This window comes from Somniosus microcephalus, chromosome 8 (assembly GCF_052327205.1).
Source record: "Somniosus microcephalus isolate GS21.2 chromosome 8, FLI_Smic_1.0, whole genome shotgun sequence".
Taxonomy (NCBI): Eukaryota; Metazoa; Chordata; class Chondrichthyes; order Squaliformes; family Somniosidae; genus Somniosus; species Somniosus microcephalus.
The window spans coordinates 47052305-47059935 of NC_140994.1; positions in this window are offsets into that span (position 1 = coordinate 47052305).

Here is a 7631-nt window from a genome sequence, read left to right on the forward strand (position 1 = left end):
TAAGGTAGCAAGCACTAGGGGTTTTGAAGCAGGAGATCACGGCCCCTGCCAAAAGCAGATCGACAGTTTAAACCTTGCTCTGTCCAGGGCAAAAGGCATGGTATGCCTAGTGAGCCCGGGTGCAGCCCGGGTGGACCTGGAAGTAGAAGGAGAAACTGTTCAGACGTCTCCTGTGGCGCCGGGGAACAACCCGGTTGGGCAGCAGGAGGGACAAGCAATCTGTAGGGAGGGCAGGGAGGAGTGCACACCACCACCACCTGTGGCACCGGGTTTTGACTCGGTTTGGCAGCAGGGGGCGAGCCAATGCAGGAAAGGTCGGAGCCGGGGCTGATGTGCCCGGCTCGGCAGCAAAAGTTTGGCCCGCCAGGCGGTGGTGGGGGCCAGGGGCCCCTTGAAAGCCAATTCGTGGTTCCCCATGGTACCCAACAGTTTAGGGCTATGGTAAGCCACCTGAACAAACTCACCCAAAAGGGAAACCCCTCGGTCCACTTCATGGAAGTGGAACAAGCAGCAGGCATCAACGAGTGCGATGACTCTGAGATCGCCAAAATGCTTCTGTTCACCTTGGATGGCAAGCTGTACCAGTCCCTCACTGCTGAGAGCAAGAAGGGACAGGGCGGGTACGCTGCCATCCGGGAGCAAGTTCTGGAGGCGATGGGGATGAACGATGGTAGTCCTTTCTCCCGGGTGGAGAAGACAACACAGCTCGCAGGGGAGACCCCACAGGCTTTCGCAGATAGGCTGTGGCCTGTGTATAAGAGTGCCTGTAATGGGGATCTCGACTGGACTAATGTGAACCAGGACGAGCTGGCCCACTGGCTACAGAGTCTGGTGCCAAACAGCTTGCCACGGATCAGAGCAAAGGCTGAGATTTGGTTTGACCCGAAAGACCCCCGGGTCACCGAGGAGACAGTGGTCAGACAACTGACCCTGGCTTACCGCAATGGTAGAGGGATAGAAGAACCACAAATGAAGGGAAAGGTTCATGAGTTAAAACCAAGCCAAAGTAAGAAGGAACGACACCAGGAAGGGGGTAACCCTTCCGATACGAGGCGTAACTGCTTCGGGTGCGGGAAAAGTGGGCATTGCAGAAGGGACTGTAGAAATCCTTGGAAGGATAGTGTGGGGAAAAACTCCCCAGCTCCTGCCCCAAAGACAGAAACACTGACCTCTCCCCCCACAGTTGATTCATTAATAGCTGCGAGTTTTGTTGGCTGGCCCAGGGAGGGTAGCCACAGCCATGGGTGCTTTAACTCCATCTGCCCCACCTAACACAGACTTATGACTAGAGCCAGCACAGCCTGTCTATCTGTGTCCCCTTGAGTATGATGTATGGAAGAGACCGCTTGTTAAGATGGAGGTGGAAAAGGTGAAAGGGACCTATCTGTTGGACACGGGAGCATCGAGCACCATAGTCTATTCAGATAACCCCGCCGTCTCACCTCTGTCTAACAGGGTCCTGTGCAGCTTAGTGGGGTTCACAGGTAACGAGCAGGCTGGCTCGTTCTCTATCCCGCTGTCCATCCATTTAGGAGCACTCATACCAAGTGGACTTGTGTTTTAACGAAGTGGGAGCAGGAAGGGTAAGGGAACCTGGGGACTGATTTTATCATAGGCCACAGGATTCTAGTGGATCTTAGGAACCACTGTCTGTGGGGAGCATGCACCGACAAAGAAAGTGAAGTGGCAGTTATCCCAGAGAAACAGGGCAAGGGGACCTTGTGTACCCTAAAACCCAAGGAGGGTTACGACCTCGAGCAAATGGTCAGTAACACTCCAGTGGAGTACCAGGCATTTGTGCGAGCACACCTCGGCGCATTTGCCACTCACAAGCATGATTGTGGGAGGGTGAACGGGGTCGAAGTAAGTGTAGATGGGGACCCCATGACCTGACCACAAAAGCAGTATAATTTCCCCAAGGAGGCGGAGGCAGACATGGAAACGGCCATGGCCTCTCTGGTCAAACAGGGGGTCGTGAGGCCGATAGCCACCCATGTAAACTCTCCACTCTCCTGGAGAGCCACGGTGGACTATCGGGTACTCAATCGAAACATCCCCGCCTGTGCATCCACGGTCGCAGCTGTCGCCGACCTCATTGGAAGTATTCCAGCCTCCGTACACGATTTGCTCGGACAGCATGTTTACATGCAGTTCATGTACGGAATACCTGGCCATCTGGTCCCGTCGTGGATACACCTCCGCTGACGGGAGACCCCAGGCAATTAAGCCTCTGCTGGAGAAAATCATGACAGCCGTCGGGAAGGAAGGGAAGGTCTATATCCATGAGGTTAAAGCCCATTCGAAGACAGAACCCATGCAGGAGGGCAACCAAAAGGCAGATGAATTGGCCAAGCAGGGAGCTAGGGAAGGAGAGGTTTGGGACCCCTACCAGACAGGGTCGGTAGCTGCAATCCGGGACAAGGGAGGTACACAGTGGGTAGCTTTGGTCCCGGACCTAAAGCAGGCCCAGGTACGGGATCCCGTCCTCAGAGCCATCTTGAACGTGCTCACAAAAGGGGAAAAGGTAAAGGGCCCGTACGGTACAGCAGCCATCACCATCAAAGAAGGCATGCTGTTCAGGGGGGAGCAGTGGGTAGTGCCGCAGCAGCACCAAAGGGAATTCCTCCAACTGGCCCATGAGGGTCCAGGAGTGGGGCATCCCGGGCCTGAGGCCACCTGGCAGCGAGTGGAACAGGCAGGATGGTGGCCAGGACTGAGGGAACAGGCCCGCGAGTTCTGTGCCGGCTGTTTGGTGTGTGCTGCCAATAACCCTGACCCCCAGAAAAGGAAGGTATCTTTGGGACACACCAGGAGGGTAGAGGGACCATGGCAGTCAATCCAGATCGATTACATCGGGCCCCTACCCACCGCCCAGGGAGGCTACAAGTACTGCCTAGTCCTGGTGGATGTGTTTTCAAAGTGGGTAGAAGCTTTTCCCTGCCGTACAGCTATCGCATTGGGTACAGCTAAGATCCTGGTCAGGGAAGTGTTCTCACAATGGGGACTGCCACAGTATGTGGAGCCTGACCAAGGGAGTCACTTCACCGGACAGGTCATGCAAGAGACCCTCATGGTACTCGGCATTGAGGGGAAATGGCACGTCGCCTACAACCCACAGTCATCGGGTCCTGTAGAGCGTTCAAACCGCACTATAAAAGAAACGCTGGGCAAGGAGATGGGAGACTCACCCAAGAGGTGGGTAGAAGTCTTACTGTTGGTCCGAATGGGGATCTGAGCCAGCCAGTCAAAAAACACGGGGTATTCCCCACACGAGCTGATGACTGGTAGGGTTATGCGGACCCACACCCATGTGCTAGCCCCGGTGCTCACAGAAGGTCAGCTCAGAGGGGTGAGCTGGGACAGCTTCGTCAGGAATCAGTTTGAACACCTTAAGCAGATTCACTGGCAGGCTGCTAGCAGCATGGGAAAACAGCACCGGAGTAACCGATTGCTGCTGGAACCCAACAAGCACCACGAGTGGGAGATAGGGGATCAGGTCATGGTGAGGAACTTTGCCCGGTTGGGAAGTTTCGAACCATTGTGTATGGGGCCCTACAGCATTGTGGACAAGGCAAGCCCCATGGTCTATGCCATAAAGATGCCCTGCCGCACAAAGTGGTTCCACATTAACCAGTGTAAACTGTTTAAAACTGAGAGTTGGGAACGGCCAGCAAGGGCGAACCGTGTTAAAACTAGAGAGCATCAGCCTGCAGCTGTGGCAGACTCACAGACCGCAAAGGTGGGGCCAGTGATGTGTGTGACTGGAGAGGCCCTCCCACTAATTAAGTGGGATTCAGGTACATCCCCAGTAGCCAGAGCCTTAAGAAGGTCTCCTCACATACCACAGCCTAAACTACCGTGGTCACCCGAGTATCAATTTAAATGGTTCAGCCCCAGGAGAACCCTTAACAAAAGGGGAAAAACCAAGGTCAGGGACCAGTCTAAGGACACAGATCCCCAGCCTGCCGCCTCCAAAGGTGAGGGACTCACAGGAGCGGTAGCATTGGGCAGAGAGAGAGAGAAGGGTCCTCAGCCTGCAGCATCAGGCTGCGGGGAACCCACAGGACAGGATAGGGACTAGGCAGCCAAACAGAAAGGGGTAGTGTGCTGCAGCACAGGAGGGCACACTCCTCCGGTCAGTTGGGAAACAGAAAACCCCCCAGTTCTTTTAAGAAGGATTCTCCAGGTCCGGTGGCACAGGTCACCTTACGCCTGGGCGTACAAGCTGCCCAGATTCCACAAAAGACAGAGGCCTAACAGGGATTAGCCTGGCTGTCCGGAGACGGGTAGCGGATGTATATAGCTTTTAGTTTAAGAATGTTTTACAGTTTCTTAGGCTTTGGAATTTTAGTAGTTTCATTTTGGTTTATGATGAGTTTAAGTTTTGAAAATTTCGGTAACTGTGTCAGGCCAGAGAAGCTTCTCGGGGCATGGCTATTTTGTTTGTGTGTCCCTCCAGAAAGGAAATCGGCATGAGAAAGGTTCTGCTCCTGCTCGCCCTGGTAGGGGTGAGCATCGGTGACCGAGGAGACGTGGAGAACTCCCACATCTATGGGTGCTCGGCAGAGAGCGCACCGATCGTTACCGCAGGGGGTGGCGAACGGGCTGTGGAGGAGCTCGCCATCTACTTCCATGAGGGAAGGTGGCCAGGGTGGCTGGGGTCTAACTCGACTCAGTACTCCAGCCAGACCGGGTTCACGTACGGGGAGGCCTCCATCCCGTGCCCCAGGGTACAGGTCGTTGCTACAAGGATCAGCGTCACCGAGGGGAAACGTGTGTGTTTGACATGTAAGGGACAGATTCCCTTGGATAGGTGGTGGTGGCTCAGAAAGCTGAGCAGGGACATAGGAAACCCCGCAGTCGATTGGGAACGATTGGGGAACAATACCCATCGGATGATTACAGGGACCCAAGGGGGAGTGAGTGTGTGCTGGGACAAGTGGTGGGAGCCGGATCAGGGAGTTTATATTTGTATGTGGGGGTCAGAGAAAGTCTGCCCCGCAGGCATATCCATCATTTTCCACCAGCAATGGCAAGATGCCGGGGAGGGGGTGGGGTGGGATTCTAGCCTGCATGCGTGCGCGATCCCACACTCCCCGATCCCAGTCAATGCCACCGAACTCATAACCCGCCCCCGGAAGCTCCTGCCCACGACCACGACATCATGGACTATAGTACAGAGGTGTCCCACCACCACCAAGGGACCAGGGAATGCGTTAGTCCTAGTGCCAACTGATAAGTTACTGTACCAGGGGGTACACTATGCAGTGGCCTCAGTGATCCTGAACCTGACCGAGGTACACTTACCTGAGTGGTGCCCTAAGGAGACAGAACAGTTGTACCAAGCCCTGCTGAAGGAAATGTTTAGAAAATTTTATGAATTCGACTTTGCCAGTGTAGACAAAGCGAAACTGTACAGTTTACATCCTGAGCATAATATGGGCGCGGGGAGACAAAGTTGGGGGACCTGGAATCACATTTGCACTGCTTATAATACAGGATCCTCAGTAGTAAACAGCCTAGACGATATAGAGTTACAAACCCAGATAAATGGTTTAAAGACCCAATTTAAAAAAATCATAACAGAGGAGCAGTGGTAGGCTCAGAGCTACACAAGGACCAAGCTATGACGGTCCATTTAAAAGAGATCATTGCTGAGCTGGAGAGACAGGCCAAAACAGTAAATGCACTTATACGGGAGGACAGGAATGCTTCCGATCAAGCTGCACAGAATGAGGTGTGCGTGCTATACGGGGCATGGTTGCTGGGCGAGGGCCGCAGAAACCTGGAGGATTTAAAACAAGGTTTAGTCCCCTCCTGGATTAGCAACAAGCACCTCGCAGCCCTCCACCCATTTAGTAATTCGCTGAGCCCGTGTCAGCTCCGCCTAGCCTCTGAAGCCTACCCTGTCCCAGTAGATTGTGGACGTTCCAATCACACTATCATGGGGATAGTAGTGAGGATGCCGGTCATGGGTGGGACAGCCCGACCCGCACCAGTATACAGGGTGGAGAACATTGGGATCATTCAAGGGGGTGCACATGTCCGTTTCGCAGAGGTCCCACCTTATGTCATAAAGTGGGAGCACGCTATGACAGGTACAGACCTCTCCGGGTGCTGGAGCCGGGGAACACACATAATACTGTGTCCCCAGCACTTGAATGCCTATTTGAGACCACAGTGCGGGTTTAAAGCTGCTGGCACACAACCTGTGAACTGTACCATGGAGGTAATGGCACAAGGCCATTTTTCCCCACAGGTAGCATTCATAGGGGGTGGGACATATTGTGTCACCACAAGTGCACCCTACTACCGGCATGGACAACACATCTGGTGTCTGGTGAGTGACAGCAGTTTCTGTTTTAAACCCGAGGCAGAAGTTCAAGTGGCCCAGGAACGGATTGTACCCATCCCTGAACCCTCAAATGTTCACCTCGCTGTCAGGGAAAATATCACCAACCTGCAAAATTACGTAACACATTTCGGCTATGAAATTCCCCCTCTACCAGAACATCTTACCACCCTATTAAAAGCAATAGTCATCTCACAGAATCATTTCTATACATTAGAGCAGAAGACTGTCGAGATAGGGGCCAAGATCTTGGATATCGTAGTTCAACCCTGGTGGGATATTTTTGAAAAAATAGAGGTCCCTTCTTGGATCAGACTGGCTTCACACATTTTAGTGGTTTGCCAGCTTGGTATAGTTTTCTACTTGTTGTGCACAAAATGCAAGGTAAGGGACAGGATGCTTCGCTCCCAACATGAGGGAGCATGGGACAAACATAAAAATAAAGTCTACAACCAGGTATAAAACCAACCTTAACCGTTATTAAAAATAAAGTTTGATGAGTGTGTGTGTCATTATTTTTCCTATGTGTGTGTAATTTTCCAAATGGTGCAGGGGTGTTGGACCCCCTCCGTGCTTGGATGTGAATGAAATCGGATTTTCGTACCTTGTATATCTGTGTAAACACTACACCTAAAGGGGAACAGGAGAGTGTTTTCTTTTGGGTTTTTAGTCTAGATAATACAGGGATCAGAAATTTTGCTCACCCAGGATGATACTACAGGTAGACTATCCTTTATCCGAAAACCTTGGGACCAGCTGTGTTTCGGTTTTTGGAATTTTTCAGATTTCAGAAGGTTTTGACAACAAACACTGTTGCTTAGCAACAGCTTGTAAACACTCGGGCCCTGCCTTGGAAGCGCCTCTGAAGCTGTTGCTAAGCTACAGAGACTCTTTCCACAGCCTGACTTTAAAAAAATGCTAGGGGAAGAAAAAAAACCGAACAAAATGGCTGCTGATTTCTGCCGTTAGATCGAGGTTTCCGGCTCCCCCTGCTCCGTATCTGAATTCCTTGACTTAGTGCGGGTCTGGGGCTCTACTGCCGCTGCCAGTTGTGGGAAAGCCGGATATCGGCTGACTCCTACACTAAGCTGGACCGCAAATCAGGTCGGGGGGGGGGGAAGAAAAGACTATCGGACGGGCCGCTGCAGCTATCGGACGGGCCGCTGTATTGTTGGGTTCACTCTCCCGGTACCTCCTTCACACTGCCCGGCTCGGCCTGCAATCTCCTACCCAGGAGGGAACTCTGTGACCCTCTGCCCTGCTCACAGGGAAAGGCAGA